The sequence below is a fragment of the Podarcis liolepis genome (assembly GCF_965112155.1).
Source record: "Podarcis liolepis genome assembly, chromosome: 2".
NCBI classification, from domain to species: Eukaryota; Metazoa; Chordata; class Lepidosauria; order Squamata; family Lacertidae; genus Podarcis; species Podarcis liolepis.
The window spans coordinates 103,948,968-103,969,367 of NC_139555.1; the positions used below are offsets into that span (position 1 = coordinate 103,948,968).

Below are 20,400 nucleotides of genomic sequence, written 5' to 3' on the forward strand. Positions count from 1 at the left end.
GTGGCTCATGCTCTCCCCAAAATGAACATCATGAATCTTTGCCTGCGAAGAGTGCCTATCCTGGGGTTCTTACTGTCAGGAGTGTGTGGGGGAGCCAGGCCCTGTGACCAGTAGGGCTTCGCAAGACTGGGGCTTTCCTGAGTTGGTTCTCCAGAGGCAAGGTGTGGCCACACAGGTGAGGCCAATTGGTAACTCACAGCACCTGGTGGCAAGAGCTGGGAAGGGATATAAGCTCAGCATTTCCCTTTGGCTCTTTGCCACAGCAACACACTTCCTGATCCTCGGACCCTTGGCTTCTTGACTCCCGGTTCACTGACCCTTGACTTCCAGACTCCTGGCTTCTCGTTCCTGCTCCCACCCCGCCATCTTGCCCCCGTTCCTGACGTCCTCCGCCAGGACTTCAACCGCCCGTAAACCGGACCGTAACACGGTGTGTGGTGTACACCTGTGTGGTGTAGTGGTTAAGAGTGGTGGACTCGTAATCTGGTGAACCGGGTTCGCGTCCCCACTCCTCCACATGCAGCTGCTGGGTGACCTTGGGCTAGTCACACTTCTCTGAAGTCTCTCAGCCTCACTCACCTCACAGAGTGTTTGTTGTGGGGGAGGAAGGGAAAGGAGATTGTGAGCCACTTTGAGACTCCTTCGGGTAGTGATAAAGCGGGATATCAAATCCAAACTCTTCTTCTTTCTCTATATATCAGCTCAGGATGTGAATGAAGTTTCTGATGGGTAGGATGGGCCTAGGATAAAGCATTTTGTGGGAGACGTTAACTGACTTCTGTCTTGAGGAACACACACAGCTTACATGGCAGCTGGCTGGCTTTCTAGGAGGAGGCAAGATCTGTCTAAGGATCCATGTACCAAAATGACAAAGGTCCCCTCTGACCTTAAGCACATCTCTGAATCACTGGAGGCCGAAAGCTGCCATAACTCTCCATAACAGGGAGACACCTTCAGTCGCATAAATAACGTTTCCTCAGACCCCCGAAGTGAAGTTGTAAAGGCTCAGATGCCTTAGTATGAATTATACACTACAACAGAACAACGACACCTTGCCGCAGATTTTCTATTTATCCTGGTAAGTGAGCACAGTGCTATGTTTCATCAAACTATATTGATTTCTTTCCCCCAGGTCTTTTCTTTTTCTTCATCAATATAAATTTTCATATCACTAATTCATGTTTTGCTTCCAGTGTGCACAGATTAAAAGCGTCTAGAGTTCAAAATGCTTTTCGGTCCCAGGCGTTCCTCTTTTTGACAGAGCAGAACGTCAAAGGGAGAACTATCTTCAGAACCTCCACACAAAGAATGTTTTATTCATGGCATATGAATGGCCCCTAAGGGCCTTCGTTGGGAGGTAATCTTATATGTGGGTCTGCATCCAGTTCATAACCTTTTAGGGCTGCTTGCTCTGGGCGGGTGGGCAGGATTACATTTACAAGAGATCAAGCTCTGGAATTCCTTTCTACTCTATTCACAGCTTCTCAGCCTTTTTCAAAATGGCGGATGCTGAGAGAAAGAGGCAGGTACTTTGGCTTGAAAACTCAATGACATACACAGGGGGGAGAAGCTGGCCATTCCATCCCTTCTCCCACATAGGCCAGGCTTGACGGTCAGGTAGCACACCTGTCAATCACTTGATTTGTTCTATTTATATAAATGACCGAAATTTATATGCCACTTCCTAGAACAAAAAACCTCTAAGCGGTTATAATGGTCTAAAATATTAATTTACATGGTTGTTTTTCGTTGGTATTCTAAACTGTACAATTGTACAAATATTCCATATTAGCAGACGTTGAGTGATATTTGTAAAGAAAGTGATTACAGGAATATATACAAAGTAGAAAGTATATACAATACAAATCTGTGTTTAAAAAGAATGTTTATATTAAAGCATAATGAGAAGGATGGGAAGGATTGTGTCAAACACTTTTATTGTGTAAATAATGTTGTCTTTGCTTTTCCTCTTTTGATTTATTTTTTACTTTGTATCTTTGTTGTTTCTTTATTTTTTTATTTTCATCTCTTTGGTTCCTTAAAAAAAAATTCTATTCTCTACATCATTTTCTTTTTCTTCATATGTAAAGAGATAGCATATAATGTTTGTATAGATATGTAAATTTTTAATCAATAATTTAAAAAATAGAAAACAACAACCATGTAATCAATGTTACATGTTTGTGTGTGTACATGTAACCTCAGCAAGAGTCATTTGGAGCCCCTTCAACACCCCTGGGAGCTCACTGTCTCCCTAGAGATCTGATTTCCTTGCACTTATACTACAGTAACTAAGGCTGCATTCACAGCTTACCCTTAAAGCACATGACTTCCCCCAAAGAATCTTGGGAACCAGGTGCTGCTGAGAACTGTAGCTCTGCAAGGGGGTAAACCTCAGTTCCCATTATGCTTTGGTGGGAATCCTGTACAGTGGTACCTCTGGTTAAGAACTTAATTCATTCTGGAGGTCTGTTCTTAACCTGAAACTGTTCTTAACCTGAAGCACCACTTTAGCTAATGGGGCCTCCCGCTGCTGCCGCACCGCCGGAGCATGATTTCTGTTCTCATCCTGAAGCAAAGTTCTTAACCTGAGGTAATATTTCTGGGTTAGCGGAGTGTGTAACCTGAAGCGTATGTAACCCAAGGTACCACTCTACTTTAAATGTATGGCTTGTACACAGTCTGAGATCGCTCAAGTTGCATTCTCTTTCTTGAATGTCCCAAAACAGCTTAGGCAAGGATTTTTGCCTTGTTAAGAAATCGTTCTCAAAGTACAAGTCTGTTTTCCCTTTTCTTAAAAAAGGCATTATTTAAAACACTTATCTGTAAACCTGTGCATTGGTTCTAATGAACTTGTCTAAACAACTGGAGGAGATGTCAAAAATCAGCCTCAGACCCACTGAAGTATAAAATCCCACCTCTTGTTCCACAGATCTCCAACTAATGTCTCTGTTATATAACCTCGCATAGCACTGTAATACTACCGGAGTTTAAGGCTTGCCAAGCAAACTCCAGAAAGTAATTGGCTCTGCATCACAACTGAGCATCAAAATCCTCCATCTTAATAAGGATTACTTGCAACTCTGCGCCGAGAAGATTTCCTCTGGTGATAAATCGCAAGCAGACCAATGCATACCAATGAAATAGTGATGTGGGATCACAGGGCAGCAGGTAGAAAAGTTAAAGTCACAAGGTTTTCAACCTAACCCTTAAAACAGTTTGGTTTCTGAGATTGGATCTGGCATAGCGCATGTATTTTGTTCCAAGCTTATTTCTGCATCTAGAAGGATTGGGAAATTGATTTTCAAAAGAACTGAAAACTGAGTTTTAGATTGTTCCAGGAGCCACATTCTCACAATTGCACCATTCAAGATGGGTGCATGCTAAATACAAACAGTCCTCACCATAGATTTTCAGTCTCTATGGGCATTGAATCCAAATTGCTACAGTTTATTTTGGGGGGGATTTTTTAATTGAGGCTCTTTTTGTTTCAATTAAGTATGTGCATTCTCACTGAACATCCTTCTGTCAAGCTGAATTTACATTTTTATCTGATAAAAGCCCCTCAGTTTATCTATTGAAAGTATTAAATTATGCCGGAGCCACCTCCCCAACCTTAGAGACCGTTGTGACTCCACAAGCCCTGAAAAGCAAGGCAGATGGGAAAGATCTTTGCTTCTTTTTTCATTGCTTGAACCATAGATGCTTCAGGAGGACAATTGAAAATGAGCTACTGGAAAGACCTTTCTCCTCTTTTGACCCTCATTGCAAAACATGGGTCGAGCACACCGGAGTCCAGCTCCTAAGCGCACATCTGGGTGCCTCAATAAGAGTGTCCAGATGTGTTCCTGCAACACCTACATTCTACTTTTAGACCAGCTGGTTCGCTCCCCAACTGTACAACTGGAGGTGCCCAAAACAATATAACCAAATGTCAGGAAATTCACACTTCTCCGAATTTTGCAATAGTTTTCCAAACCCCTCAAAATTTGGTTTTTAAAAAGGCATCTATCAGGGGGAATGGACATTAAAATTCAGATACTGGTGAAAATAACACAGAAAATGCATTCTATTTGGGAAAATTGCTTGCAAAAAAACAACAACCATACACTTGTTTGGTAAAATAAATAGGTATAAGAAATTTATTTATTTCATAACCACTTGATTGTAAAAACAAAAACAAAAAAAGACCTCAAAGAGAATAAAACAATTAAGTGACCAATTAAAAAGAGTTAAATGTCATGGAATTCTACTCAATATTGATCCAGAGCAGAACTCGGATGTACAGTTAGCAAAGTAAAAACTTAAAACACATTGCAGGATTCCCCAAAAATAGACCTGAGGCAATTATATTTCATCCAGCAGAGCTTTACTGCAATTGAAGGCAAATGAGCATAATGGTCACAAATCCAATACATTCAGGATTGGCACTTTTATAGTCCGCATGACCTTGAAAGAAGAGGTAAGAGAACCGGTTTAAACCAGCTGTCCTCAGCTTCTCTGAAGGTATAACCCAAACATCAGGAACCTTCTGCTTGTTTCTTTCACACAGAGAAGCTTCCAGAACCCTCTTGAATTAATTAGAATCGGAAAGATCTCTACACATCAGATCAATACTTTCTGCACTAAGAGATGCAAACTGACATTAAAAACTATTTAAAACTTTCAAAAAATTAAAAGAAGCAAATAAGCTAAACAAATCAAAACACACATTCACATTCTACATATTTTTGGAACTGTACATTAAAATGCTGGTGGGTGTTTCTTTTCCCTTACTTAAAAAATGATGAACTGGTGCAGAAATGGAGCAAACTGAACTGAAGAATGAGAAAATGAGAAAACTCAGAGAAACCAACATTGGCAGTTTTCCCCCCAGTCCCTACCTGTGGCTGACAGGGATGACTGCAGGCTGCCAAGCCGAGGGAGGGAGTGGCGCTCATGCTGAATCATGAATGTGGGCAGCTGCCACGAAGATGACTCCCAAGGCAGCCCCCCAGCAGCACATGCAAATAAAAAGGCAGCATAAAAGGCTGACACTCTAAATCTTTGAACTGGTAGAACTTTAAAGACAAAGCCTTCCTCGCACAACAAAGAGCACCACAAGTTCAGATGGGAACGCTTCGTATGCATCGAACCATCCCAAGTGGCACCTGGATGTAAAATTCAAGTCACTCTTCCAAAGTCTTTCACGGGTTGACAAGAGTTCGTTTTTTGCTTTGGTGACCTATAACAGCTGTACAAGGGATGAGTTCAGATGCTGCTGAACTCCAACCCCCATCACCCCCAGACAGCATGGCCAATAGTAATAGGAGTCTAGCAATATCATAGAAGTTGGAAGAGACCACAAGGGCCATCGAGTCCAACCCCCTGCCAAGCAGGAAACACCATCAGAGCACTCCTGACATATGGTTGTCAAGCCTCTGCTTAAAGACCTCCAAAGAAGGAGACTCCACCACACTCCTTGGAAGCAAATTCCACTGTCAAACAGCTCTTACTGTCAGGAAGTTCTTCCGAATGTTTAGGTGGAATCTTCTTTCTTGTAGTTTGGATCCATTGCTCCGTGTCCGCTTCTCTGGAGCAGCAGAAAACAACCTTTCTCCCTCCTCTATATGACATCCTTTTATATATTTGAACATGGCTATCATATCACCCCTTAACCTCCTCTTCTCCAGGCTAATATCTCAAGGGTCAAAGGTTAGCCGCTCCTCTCCCATGCCAATCGATATTCCATTAGTGGTCTTCACTAGAGTCTTGGCTTCCTCCAAAAGACTCAAATTTGCATTTCCCCACTTATACCTCACCTGGATGTGCTGCCACTGCAAAATTTTCCAGTTTTTCCAAGGATCCCAGTCCAAATTATGTCAGAGAAGGCAACGTACAGTAGATGGCTCTGGGTTGCAGAGTAACTGCTTCCAACTTCTCAAATGGAAACTACAGTGGTACCTCGGGTTACATACGTTTCATGTTACATACGCTTCAGGTTACAGACTCCGCTAACCCAGAAATAGTGCTTCAGGTTAAGAACTTTGCTTCAGGATGAGAACAGAAATCGTGCTCCGGCGGCGTGGCAGCAGCGGGAGGCCCCATTAGCTAAAGTGGTGCTTTAGGTTAAGAACAGTTTCAGGTTAAGTATGGACCTCCTTAACGAATTAAGTACTTAACCTGAGGTACCACTGTATAGGCTAGCCTAAGACTGACTTTGGTGTCCTGGTTCACTGACAGACCAAGAGCCAATTTCTGATGTTGTGTCTGCCAGTTCCTGGGAATTTAGCGATGAATGCTGGCTTAGACAGGCCTTGATCTGTTGTAATAAGGCTTTTCTCGCATTCATATGCAAAACTGTATATGCAAACCTCATTGGTGGTTTTCAAGCACAGGTTGGATGGCCATCTGTCTTGGATGCTTCAGCTGTGGTGCCTGCATTGCAGGGGGTTGGACTAGATGACCCTTGGTGTCCCTTCCAACTCTACAATTCTATGATCACTGAGCAGATATTCATGCTGGGATAACTCTTCTATGGTTGCACTCCTTTTCTTTCTCTTCCAGCACTGGCTCTTGTTTTCCTTCTCAGGCAGTAAGGGGATATGGATGACTTTGTGCTTGATAAGGACACAGAATCTGACCATCACATTACATCACATCTGTGTATCTGAAGAAGTGTGCATGCACACGAAAGCTCATACCAAGAACTAACTTAGTTGGTCTTTAAGGTGCTACTAGAAGGAATTTTTTATTTTGAGCAGATATTAGTTTGCCTTCCTTGTTAAGACATTCTGAGTATGCATTCTTGCCACGGGGATTCTAATAATAAAAAAGCAGAATCTGCAGGACTGCAGCCAGACCGTTACTTTGGTCAGATTCTGTGTCCTTATCAAGCACAAAGTCATCCATATCCCCTTACTGCCTGAGAAGGAAAACAAGAGCCAGTGCTGGAAGAGAAAGAAAAGGAGTGCAACCATAGAAGAGTTATCCCAGCATGAAACCACAGCTTTCCATTAGGGCAGGGTTGGGGGAACCTCGGCCCAGTATACCTGAAGGAGCGTCTCCACCCCTATCATTCCGCCCAGACACTGAGGTCCAGCGCTGAGGGCCTTCTGGCGGTTCCCTCACTGCGAAAAGCCAAGTTACAGGGAACCAGGCAGAGGGCCTTCTCGGTAGTGGCCCCCACCCTGTGGAACACCCTCCCACCAGATGTCAAAGAGAAGAACAACTACCAGCCTTTTAGAAGAAATCTGAAGGCAGCCCAGTTTAGGGAAGCTTTTAATGTTGGACAGACTATTGTATTTTAATATTTTGTTGGAAGCCGCCCAGAGTGGCTGGGGAAACCCAGCCAGATGGGTGGGGTATAAATAATAAATTATTATTATCATCATCATCATCATCATCATCATCATCATCATCCCGATGTTGTCGGACTCCAACCTTCATCAGCCCCAGAGAACCTCATAATCTCTGGGGAGGGATGATGGCAACTGTAACCAGCTAACATCTGGGAGAAGACACTGTCTCCTTCCTTGAGTGAGGCTGACAGGTTTCTTTCCGCCTTTTGCCACCCTTAAGCAGAAGCATGAGAATCAAGAACAGTGGAGCTTCCATACAGGGAGTTGTTCTTGCTATTTGCAGAATGGAAGCTTTTAGCATTGACTTCGGGGGAAGTGTGTAGCAGAACGAATGTGTGACCAGTGTTCTCACCCCCCAATGGAATATTGAATGTGGAAGGTGAAAAAATAGCTTAACGGCAGCAGACGCAAGAGGAGCCCATTTGCTCAGCTCAGAGAGTCACAGGAGAAGTCCCCATCACTGCCTGTGGGTCCCTTAGGAAGGAACTGAGCTACCCCAGCAAATTACCTAGCCTCTTTCTTTCCCGGATCTCAGTTATAAATCTGCCGGTTGATTCAGCCCAGGCGATGTAGCATGTTACATTTAGGCACAAATGAGGGGGTGGGAAAAGAAGAGTAGGTGGGGAAGAGGACGAAATTTCATTATCTTGACATGATCTTCAAAGGACTGGGAGGCAGGGGGTTCAATTAAGTGCCAGCAGCCGCTCACGGGTGGTCTTCACTGGGCAAAACAAGCCATGTTTGTAATAAGGCCCCATGGTGCTCGACATGAATAACTCAGAGCTCATCTAAATATCTTTTAATGGCTTAAAAGAAGCTGCTCTGGATGGGGATGTTTTTGTGTTCTTAGCCATTCAGAAATTCTTTCATCTCCAGAATCATTTTTAACAAAACTTCTCTCTTAAAAGAAAAAGGAAAGTTCCAACAATTAATTAGATTTGTGATGCTCTACTTCACTTATATGGCAGTAGAGGGAAAGATGGCCATCAGCATCTCGGAGAAATGTGAAAAGAGTGTGGTTTCCTGGTTCATTCGCCAGAAAGTGATTTGTCTGAGGTAAAACATCTGTTTGGGTTTGGGCTAAAGAAATATAGGGCCTGCTTTGTGGAAGTATTTGGCTGCTAACTAGGGGTGGGTGGGTATGAATGAGAATGAAATTTATTTAATTAATTTATATATATCACCTTTCATCCGAGAATCCCAGAGTGGTTTCCGGTAAAGGGACCGCTGACCATTAGGTCCAGTCGTGACCGACTCTGGGGTTGTGGTGCTCGTCTCGCTTTATTGGCCAAGGGAGCTGGCGTACAGCTTCCGGGTCATGTGGCCAGCATGGCTAAGCCGCTTCTGGTGAACCAGAGCAGCGCACGGAAACGCCGTTTACCTTCCCGCCAGAGTAGTACCTATTTATCTAATTGCACTTTGACATGCTTTCGAACTGCTAGGTTGGCAGGAGCTGGGACCGAGCAACGGGAGCTCACCCCGTCGCGGGGATTCGAACCACTGACCTTCTGATCGGCAAGTCCTAGGCTCTGTGGTTTAACTCACAGCGCCACCCACGTCCCTTTTGGTTTCCAGTATAAAAACACAAAAATACATAACATAATAACAAACAAACCAATGCTCTCTCTTCAATGCATTGTTAGCAGTTCAAAAATAGCCTTGCTAGCATGTGAAATGGCAAGCTGTATGGTTCCTTAATGTTTTAAGTGCATTCATTTATTTAATCATAGAATCATAGAAATGCAGAGTTACAAAGGGTCCCTGTGGTCATTTAGCCCAACACCCAGCAATGCAGGAACTTGTTTATGTATCTAATAAAATTACACACCGCTTGATTGTAGCAAAAACCACAAAGCACTTTGCAGAATTTATCCATCTTCCCATTGAGAGATTTAACTTCTTAAATTCTTGAGAGGGACCTAAATCCTGAAGATGTACCCTGGCAAGTAATATATAGATATGGTATATAGTGGTATATAGATATTTTATAAATAAATAAAGGTGTAGAAAGCATCACCAATGAGGCGAGAGTAACCCCACTGATCCTATCTCAACCTTCACCCAGGATACCAAAGGTTTGCGAAGTCTGATGTTCATATCTACAGGCGTGGAATATTTCTCTCAGAGCACATTAAATATGGCCACTTTAAACTTTCCTTCTTATCACACAAGTGTCTGGAAATGACTGTTATCTGCTTCGGTTAGTAGGATGCAAAGAATAGTGCTACTGAGCCCAATGACTCAACATCCAAGGGTCATGGAAAACAAACACTAAAACAAACCAAGGAAACACTCTTCTCTTTTTAAAAAAAACTTTCTTATGAAAAACCCAACCATATGAGTTCTATATCTGGAGTAGCCAAGATGGCGCTTTGCTGATATTGTGGCCTACAACTCCCATCATCCCTGCCCATTGTTCACGGCAATTGGGGCTGATGGGAGTTGTAGTCCAAAACTTCAGGAACGCACTCCCTGCCTGAATCCCTGGAGTCAGTCAGTGTAGACAAAACTAAACCAGATGGACCAATGTTCCTATGTGGCGCCCGCAGCACTTGCTCAAAAGTCGAAATGCTCCCATGGGCCTCACAGGGTTGGTGACTTCCATTCTGCATTGACACCAACACACCCTGCACCTCATAAGCCTTTAGAGAGGAAGAGGTGTTAGAAGATGGCTGCCGCCACAATCTCAGCGCTACATTCGGTGACCTTTCGAACACACACGGGAGTAGAAGTGTAACACGAAGTGGGTCTCAAGCAAAGTTCTTGCTTTCAGGCATCAGGTTGAGGCCTGGGCCTGCCTCCCCCAGCCATTTCATTAACGCTGCTTTGGGCAATAATTCCTTTTGCATCGATCCCATTCGTGGGCCGAGTAACCTGACTCTTCTTTTGCAATCTTATCAGACACACCAAGCAAAGCAAAAGGGCTACAGGCCTTCAGCAACGCTTTTCAAAACGTAGCCTTCAGAAATCGGCTGACGGTTTTCCTTTCCCTTGTCATTCTCACCTCCCCATCCCCACCCCGGCCATTAATTAGGCCGATCTGGCGTTGCTCTGTTATCTTTTCCACCTTGTAATAAAATCATGGCTAGTGCTTAAAGTAACAAATTGACTAATGTGATGCTAATAGGTTTGGAAACATCCTGGGTGAGCATTAATAATAACTTACATCGGCGCTGGTTTCGTAACGATGCCTCCGCTCCTTCGCCGAGGAAGCGCCTGAGTGGTGCTGAGTCCTTTCTGTCCTCTCATTTGCGCATTACTCGCCCAGCTGTAAGGGTGGTGGCTGCCGTGAGGGAGCTTTAGTTAGTGTGCTGACTCCATCTTCACCCCAAATTCGCTATTGCTGAGGAAGGGCCCCTCGTGGCTGAGGCAAAGCTTGCAATGGTGGTGTGGGGAGATTGCAGAGGGCCGGGTTGTAAGGAGCAGCCAGGAACCCCCAGACCCCCCCAAAGTGTACCTATTCTCTAGGGATAATCCCTGGAGGGTATGGTGGGATCAGTGCCACATCGACATATAAGCTAAACAAGCTATAGCTTAGGGGCCCACTCTCTTGGGGGCCACCAAAGAAGTTAAAGGGGAAAAAACTGGACGTACATTTCCAAAATATAAGATAAAAGTTAAAGGGGGAAAACTGGGCGTACATTTCCAAAATATAAGATAAAAAACAAATAAAATAAAACCTACATACAGCAGCAGTGGCAAAAGGGTTTAGATACCTATTAGGTCCATAAATTACCATATAGCATATATTCAACACACACAAAAAAGTGACAATTTGTTGTTGATAAAGGACAGCTGGACATATAAAGGGCCCCATTACCTTCAGTAGCTTAGGGCTAAATCAGGCCCTATTTTCATCTGAGAAATGTTGGAGGGTTTAAAGGTATGCAACCCCTCCCCCGAGCCAAGGAGCTAAGTAACTATACAACTTTTAGAAGACATCTGAAGGCAGCCCTGTGTGGGGTTTTGTTTTTTAAAAAAACATTTAATGTTTTATAATGTTTTTATATATGTTGGAAGCCACCCAGGGTGTCTGGGGCAACCCAGTCAGATAGGAGGGGTGTAAATAATAAAGGTATAAAAGCATTATTATTATTATTATTATTATTATTATTATTATTATGGCTGTCCATATTTTCATTGGAGGTGATGGCCCTCATGGCTGCAAGCAAGAGGAGGGAATCAGGCTAATAATAATAATAATAATAATGGTGTTAGCTCAGGGTGGCTAACACCAATAAAATCATAGTAAATCACAGTAAAAACATAATAGGGGAGAAAAGAGAGGGGGGAAAGCCAATTTAAAATACATGTTAAAATGCAATTTAAAATGCAGCCTCATTTTAAAATAGCCGATGAATGCCTGCTCCCCACTCAAGCAGTGCTTAGGGCAATGTGGGTAAGTAGGCCGCAACCATGGAAGAGTGTTGGTCTTTCCGAGGACAGGGCGGGATTAAAAGGAAACAGATAAATAAAGCAAGATGCCATATAGATGGTGCCTACTGCCCACCGCACACTAAAGATGGTGAGATGTTATCCTAGGCACCTTCTAAGTCAAAGGTGGAGGAGATCTCTTAAGTCCTAGTGCCACATTCCCTCTGGAAACCCTTCTGAGGGACATGTATAAGTGTTGGGTAGAGAATGCACATTTTCTCCTTTGTATAGTAGTCCTGTTTCCACACATCCACCTTTTTCCGCACATCCGCCACACATCCACCTCCCTCCTGACAAGCAAGAAGCCTTATCCAAGTTGAAGGGCACATTAGTGCCAGGCAGAAACACTTCTGAGAAGCGAGGCCTGTAAGGAGCGTGGTCTGGCGAAGAGTTCTGAGGGCCACATGGGGAAGCCTGGAGGGCCGCAACTGGCCCTCAGCTCTGGGGATCTAGGTAGCATGGCCACGTGTCCCGTTTTACAGGGAATAGACCTCTAGTTGAACATGTCCTGTATTTGAGGAGCTGTCCGATACCAGTCTGGTTTTAAATATAAAGAACTCTTAAGAAGGGAGAGTGTGGGAGCCTTGAAGTTCCACGTCAACAGTTAGCACCTGGGCAGCAGACGAGGAGAAGGAAAATTGGTCACAGTCACCCACAGACCCCATGTGAGGAATAATAAGGTTGCAAACAGCTAGGTAATCACAGACTTGCTTATAAGGCGTATCTTTAGTACAGTTTGTGGTTAGGATACTCATAGGTAGGGCTGTTTTGCTGTTTATTGTATGCTTCCATTGTATGCTTTGGCTGATACGGAACTCATTTTCACCCACTGGTGGCTAGGCTTTGTCGCTTGAGTCAATGTGTAAAAACATAAGAAAATGGACTGCAAAAGAAATGAAATGTTCTTTCATATAAAAGCCACAAGGACCACAATTATTAGACAATTCTAAGGCATAATGTTGCCTCGCTCAAGGCCATAGATACTAGCCTCCTTCAGGCAAAATGTAGCTTTTCTTCTTCCGTGGGCTACAAGGCTGGCTGTAGTGCTAGTTAATTTTGGAAAGTTTTGATTGGCGGGCGTCAGCAATCATAGAACTTGCTGGCACCTGCCGGTGGTCAAGATGAAGCACCAGGAAGTATAGAAATTAATTCACATTTATTTCCAGGTATTTTTGTTTGGCTTAGCAAATAATTGCATAGGGTAATTAGGCGGTCGTGATAGGCTGTAAACCTTGCTGTGCCCCAGCCAATAGGGAGACAAGGGAGGGAACTTGTGTGCAGTATAGAGACTAAAAGTTTATGATTTGTTAATTCTTGGGTGTGCTTACTTTCTGGACACCCACTCTTGCAAAAATGTATTGTATTCAATAAACTCTTTGCTGCTTCACCAATTTTGTTCAGATTTTATTTTGAGGGTCTCAGACCCACTTCTAACACCCCACTGCAGTGACATGTAATATATTTCCATTCACAGGATAGTAATTATTTCTAAGCTGGTGTCTGCGCATTTGAATTACCACATGCATATGCCCTCCTTTTTGGCGCTGCACCTTAGTACAGTGTGAGTAACAATCCTCTCAGAGATGTCTCTGTGAGGGTGACTTGCTTTAGGCCGTGTATAACGTGGATTTTTGATATTCCATAAAATGAACAGTATAAATGAACAGAAGTAGAAGGAAAGCACTTCTTATCCCTTGCAAGTAACTGCCAATTAAAAAAATACGGCTGAGCGCATTTCAACATTTAGTCTTCTTCAGTGGCCCAATAATTATTATCTAAAACAAAATAATATTCCTTGGGAGAAAAATTGAAAAGGCATAGGGTTGTATGGTGCTGGAGGAGACTCTTGAGAGTCCCATGGACTGCAAGAAGATCAAACCTATCCATTCTGAAGGAAATCAACCCTGAGTGCTCACTGGAAGGACAGATCGTGAAGCTGAGGCTCCAATACTTTGGCCACCTCATGAGAAGAGAAGACTCCCTGGGAAAGACCCTGTTGCTTGGAAAGATGGAGGGCACAAGGAGAAGGGGACGACAGAGGATGAGATGGCTGGACAGTGTTCTCGAAGCTACCAGCATGAGTTTGACCAAACTGCAGGAGGCAGTGGAGGACAGGAGTGCCTGGCGTGCTCTGGTCCATGGGGTCACGAAGAGTCGGACACGACTAAACGACTAAACAACAACAAGGGTTGTATTTATTTCTGTCTTAAACAATAATTGTTGGGCCACTGAAGGAGACAAAATGTCAAAACGGGCCTGGCCACTACATTTTCAGGACTGTCACCAAGGTTGCGTACGCACCATAAATTTAAAGCATGCGCATGCACACCCAAGAATCTCAGCACCCATGACAAACTACGATTCCCGGGACTTTTGAGTGTGTGTGTTGTTTTAATGTGCTTCAAATGTATGCTGTGAAGGCAGCATCTCTCTCTCTCTCTCTCTCTCTCTCTCTCTCTCTCTCTCTCTCTCTCTCTTTCTCTCTCTCTCTCTCTCTCTCTCTCTCTCTGTGTGTGTGTGTGTGTGTGTGTTTATGGGTAGGGGCTCACCCTACGTGACCTCCAACTGTTGAACGAAGTGCAGAGTTTGGTCTCAGGATGTTCCTCAAAGATCTTCTTGCCAATATATGGCCCTTTGTGAGGCTGTTCTTCCTTGGAGCCTGCACTCTATTTTTAGCTCTTATGTAAGACTTCTAAAATATGAACAGTGTCTTACAATATTTATCCTGCCTGTGCGCGGAATAATTCTCTGAGGGACATCACTATATCTCCCGTGAGGCGAGGGGCAAGGAAATAAGATGCAAATGCACCCTTCCTGTGCGCTTGAGAGAAAGCTGGTCATCCCTAAGGCGACACCTCACCACAATGACTTCCCTCAGTGGTTTTGGAAGCACAGTAATAGTCAACAGTAAAGATTTGTCCATTTATTTTCTAGTTATTTTAGACCCACGGAGAGGGGCCGATTTACATTTTAAGGTGTACACATGAACCGCTTTCAGTAGACACCGCAGATTCCACATATAGAAGCTTACTGGAGCTGAATCTTACTTCAACACCCTTATTTTATCTGTTTGTTTGTTTTCTTATATTTATTAGTCACTTTTTTATTCGCTCAAAGTGACTTAAAAAAATGAATATTAAATACAAGGGTAAACCAACCTAAAATGCACTGTGTGAGTGTGTGTGTGTGTGTGTGTGTTGACAACAGAAGTGAGGCAATATCTGCCCAGATAGGGGTGTAGTTGGGCCACCAGCCAAAGCTGATGGAAGCCACTTGAGCCTCAAGTGACAGTCACAGTTCCAGAAGTTATCCTTCACACACCTTAAGGCTATCAGTGGCTGCTAGCCATGATGACTGAGTTTTTCCTCCACTGTTGGAGGCAGTATACTTCTGAATACCATTGCTGGGCCTGGACTGACTCCAGCTGCAAAAGCTGAGGTTGCCGAAGAGGCCAGAAACCACCTTGCAGGCCTTTTCCCACCTGGCCTGGGAGGGCGAGGCCTTGACTGACTCCAGCTACAAAATCTGAGGCTCCTGAATGACTCTTGGGCTGGGATGCGGTTTAGTGGTTTTTGTTTTGGGATGTTTCTGTTGATTTTTGTTGTTTGATTTGTTGTGATTTATGTGGAAATTGTTCAGTTTGGTTGTGTATTTTGTAATGTTCTATATGACTTTTGTTATGTTATAGTTGCGTATGTTTTTCATGTCGTAAGCCACCTTGAGCATGGTTTGAACTGTAGAAAGGCGGCCTACAAATAAAATTATGTACAGTGGTACCTCGGGTTACATACGCTTCAGGTTACATGCGCTTCAGGTTACACACTCTGCTAACCCAGAAATAGTGCTTTAGATTAAGAACTTTGCTTCAGGATAAGAACAGAAATCAGGCTCTGGCGGCGCGGCAGCAGCAGGAGGCCCCATTAGCTAAAGTGGTGCTTCAGGTTAAGAACCATTTCAGGTTAAGAACGGACCTCCAGAACGAATTAAGTACTTAACCTGGGGTACCACTGTATGTATGTATGTATGTGTGTATGTATGTATGTATGTATAGGGTTCACAAATAGGGAGAGGTCTAGGCATCTAGTAGTCCACTGTGAGGCCAGGATGCTGGACTAGACAGGCCTTTGGATAAATCTAGGAAGGCTCTTCTTACTCAAGAGATGCAACAGTAGCTAGCTTAGGGGGAGGAAAAGTAAAAAATACAGGGTAAAAAAAAGAGAGAGAATCAATCGTCCCACACTTAAGGGTCATGGGACAGACTGCAGAGCACCCAGTCCTGACCTCCAGGGCCTATCCACTGCCCCTTGCCCTCCATCTCCTGCTGCCTTAGGCAGCTGTCTCACTTTGCCTAATGGTAGGGCCAGTCCTGCTTAACTGCAGCATCATTCTGCTTTCAAATACCAGCTGGAGTAGGGAGCAGGAAGATGGCAAGAAGGTTATTTTTCCTCTCACATTTGGGACTCTCCTTTTGTGTGGGGGGGCCTACTACGATTGGCCTACCTTTCCAAGCCAGAGTCTGTGAACACACACTAAGGGTCTGGGGACATCTGGATGCAGACCAGCACTTCAGGGCTTCTTTCTTTCTTTCTTTCTTTCTTTCTTTCTTTCTTTCTTTCTTTCTTTCTTTCTTTCTTTTTTGCCATCAAGAGCCCAGGACTGGGGATGATGGCTGACAATGGGATATAGATAGCAAGCGTTATAGCATTATTATAAGCTACTGCGGACCGTACCCAGCGATGCCAAGCTACTCCGCTGTTAGCTCGCCTCAGCCCGATCCTGCTTCCTCTGCAGAGCGAAAAACTAAAACTGTTGCTTAGACAAACGGCTGTGGTCTCAGCCTGCGTCCCTTGCTGTTTTCTTGATTTGTGTCCTTAGGGAGTTATTCTAGAAAGTGGCATGGAGATAATCTTATTTCCTTATAATTTGCAAAGGACCGTACATGTGTCAGTTTAATTCCCAGGCATGTGTTCAGAAAATGTTCCAAAGATGGTGGACCATCTTGTAGGCTGAGGAGTTCAGCAAGCATGCATGGGAATGCAGTATTTTTTTAAAGAGGCCGGGGATGCAGTTGAAATATGGGAATGCAGGGTTGCAGCTAGTTACCTAGCAGCTCCTCTAGCTTAACTGCAGCCCTGAAGCATTTCATCCTCTTGGTGTCTCTTGCCAAATGCTTCTCCAAACCTTTCCTGAAAATATTTATTGGGGAAAGGGATGCAATGCCCTTGGCAGAGGTGCCAGCTTCTCAAGAAGATGGAGAGATCGTGAAAGACGGAGCAAGCTTGTTTTCTGCTGCTCCGGAGGGTAGGAACCGCAAACCAAAGGATTCGAATTAAAAGAAAGGAAATGTCAAGTATACATTAGGAAAAATGTTTTGATGGTAATTGGTGTTTGACAGTGAAATGGACTCCCTTGGAAGGCGGTGGACTCTCCTTCGTTGGTGGTTCTTAAGCCGAGGTTGGATGGTCATCTGTCAGGAGTTCTGATTCCTACGTTGCTCGGGGTTGGGCTGGATGACCTTTGGGATTCCTTCTGACCCTACAATTCTATTATGCCATTTATTATGTTATGAAAAGCATCCTCTCTGTTGCCCTCCAAGGCACAAATGTTCCACGTGCATATTTTGAACATCCAGTCTGTAGCACGGAATATAACCTTTTGGGCAATAGCGTGGCATATAATAAGTAGTGGATGATGAATGAGGCTTTGACAAAGTGCAACCAAAACTAATTTTCTAGAATAGGTCTAATTACTGCATTTGAAAAATGTTACGAATGCCACATTCGGGATAATCAGTGGGTGCTTATTTTCTGTGTCTATACTCTGTGAATCTGGCTAATGTGAAATAATTACCCTCCTCTTAAACACTTAGTGTGTGCATCATCCTTTGGTTCCAGGGACCTGCGAGGAAATAATAAAAGTAAATTGCTAGTGAGTTTGATGAGGACCCTGTATTGTGAGCTTTAAAAACGTGTGTGGACTGAGTCCACCCCCCTCCCTTCCTCTCTCATGGCAAAAGCAGTGGCAGTTTTTCCTCCGCCCATAGCACATTATGGCCAGGGGAACCGCTAGCAAGGCCATGCGCTGCACAACAGCACCACCTACAGGCAATGCCCCAATACTGTTATCTTGGCTGTTTAAGAACACAAGCCTCATCTTTCCTCTTCTTCTCCATTGCTTGCATCATCATTTGCAACCCTGGCTCGTCTCCTATGATCTATACGTACAGGGAGTTTGCAGCCCCATCTCTCCCCGGCTCTGTTTTGCCCACAAGGCAGTCTCGGGAACGCATTTCCACTCTCACCGTCCCCCTGAAACATTGCGGGGTGTCGTTGGTGTGGGTTTTGTTTTGTTTTGTTTGGGGCAATAAACCTTAATGCGAAAAGCCATTTGCGCCACGTTGTGGCAAAGCCTGTTGAATGCGTAATCAGCTCGCTAATGCGCCTTGTCCTTTAGCTCAATTAATACTTCTGTTTTGCCAATTGCGAAAGTGTGCAGAGGAGGGGGCTAAATGCTGTTCCTTTCCATAATGGAGCATCTTCACACTCAGCCCAGGAAGTGGCAATCAGGAACATTAATTATCGCAGTTCTGAGGACAGCAGGCGGACCTTTGGTGAACTGTCTGTCAATTAACGTCCCCAGCACAGGCAGCCAAGTGGCAGGAGTTAGTGGGTTGGGGGGTTTTCTTTCCCCACCTTCCTTATAGCACTGCCGCAAAATTCCTTGCAGAATTCTGCATCTTCATTCAAGCCGTCTTCAAAGACGGCTACCAAATAGATTTGTTTATTTTAAACGTTTGCAGCCCCGACTCTTTTTATAAAAAAATCCTGCTCACACTCATTATTACTATTATTGCCGTTATTTTAAAAGCAGCGCTGTCACCCGGCTCAGGGAAATCTTAACAGATTCATTGTGTTGAACCCATTAATCGCTTAATGTTTGCATATATTTGCGTAAGAGCAAAACAGCAGTTTGGGAGGGGAGACATCGGCTGCGCTGAGAAGTTGTGTGCCTGTGTCACTGCAGGCACCATCTTAAATGAGGCGCTCCTTTCTGTCTGCGAGGGGAAAATGGCGCCTACCATCTGCTGTTTTTACAAAGTACTTAATCATCTACCATATATTTTGGAAAGCTGTTTTGTTTGCCAGGCATTTGGACATCTCTTTAAGTGATCGTGCCCAAATTTTGCATGATGGTTCCTGAGATCGAGGATAAGATTTTCGTCTATGGTTGGATACAAGTGGACGCCATTTTGAATCAAGATGGTGGGCAGACTCAGTCAAAGGTGCACTAATTTCAGTCACAGATTTATTTCAAAACTGCACTGATCTTTTTAGTTTCTTAGAATTCCCAAACAACACCTGGTATGAGGCTACTAGCGAAAAATAAATGGTTCTTGAATCACTTGGCTCCCGAACAAATCGGCTCCTGAATGCCACAAACCCGGAAGAAACTGTTCTGGTTTGTGGATGTTTTTTGGAAGCCGAACGTCTGATGTGGCTTCCGCTTGAGTGCAAGAAGTTCCTGCCTCCAATTGGAAGCCACGCCTTGGTTTTTGAACGGTTTTGGGAGTCAAATGGACTCCTGGACCGGATTAAGTTCAAGAACCAAGGTACCACTGTATATATGTAAAGGTTGGGTATGTTTAGCCTGGAAAAGAGGAGACTGAGACAGGGCTGGTCCAAGACATTTTAGCACCTGAAGTGGACCCCACAATGACACCCCACTCCCTGCCAGGGAAGAAGGGATAAGGGAAGATCTACATCAGGAGCAAGAGGGGAAGAAAGATCAATATTGGGATCTGCTGCCACGATGGATGTGTTGGGATGCGTCTAAGGAAATGGGGGCAATTGGCAGGCCCCCAGCTGGCTCCAGCCCACCGGCCAGCAGCCGAGCGAACGCTGGTCTTTGGATCAGCATGTAACTGCGACCCGAGCTTCTGAAGCCTTCAGAAGCTGAGCACGCAAGCCAGCAGAGATAAGAACTCTTCACAAGAGAAGGGCAGATGAGAGGCTGTGTAAAGCGTATTTACAGGCATTTTATTCATCATCAGGACAAAGGAAAAACATGTCTGCTCCCCTTCGTGTCCAAGCAAACAGCATAAACAAAAGCTATACACAAACAGGAGTTCCCAGCAGGCTGTGCTGGAATGTAAACAACTCCACATATCTGTTAAGGTGGAACGGAATATCGTAACATCATGTTGCTGCCTGAGGCAGACACCTCACCTTGCCTCATGGGTGGGCCAGCTCTGGGCTGAGAGGAGATATAGCCATCTTCAAATATTTGAAGCACTGTCACGTGGAAGATGGAGCAAGCATGTTTTTTGCTGCTCCAATGACCTGAACCATTAAACATTAATTGGAGCATTCTGATGGTAAGAGCTGTTTGACTGTGGAACGGACTCCCTCAGAAAGTGGTGGACTCTCCTCCGCTGGCAGTTTTGAAGCAAAGGCTGGGTGGTCATCAGTCAGGGATTCTTTAGCAGTGATTCTTTCCAACTCGGCAACTCTCTGATTCTATGACTTGAACAGAGCTTCTGTCTCCAAAGGGAACAGGATGGGACCTCTAATGGGAATGCACGGAGAGCAGCTTTTAGCTTTTTTTAATTGCATATTATTCACCTGCC

General features: G+C 44.3%; 2 long non-coding RNA genes across 2 annotated transcripts in view; both read right to left on the reverse strand.

The window, feature by feature from the left end:
- The window catches only part of LOC310702228, a 34,930-nt gene extending 24,335 nt beyond the window's left edge, over positions 1 to 10,595 (reverse strand). Inside the window, exon 1 of the long non-coding RNA XR_014523378.1 lies at positions 10,507 to 10,595. This is a non-coding gene — a long non-coding RNA (uncharacterized lncRNA). The remainder of the gene's footprint in view (positions 1 to 10,506) is intronic.
- LOC310702212 overlaps positions 1 to 20,400 on the reverse strand; it is a 610,091-nt gene that overhangs the window by 425,827 nt on the left and 163,864 nt on the right. The gene's annotated exons all lie outside the window — the stretch shown is intronic.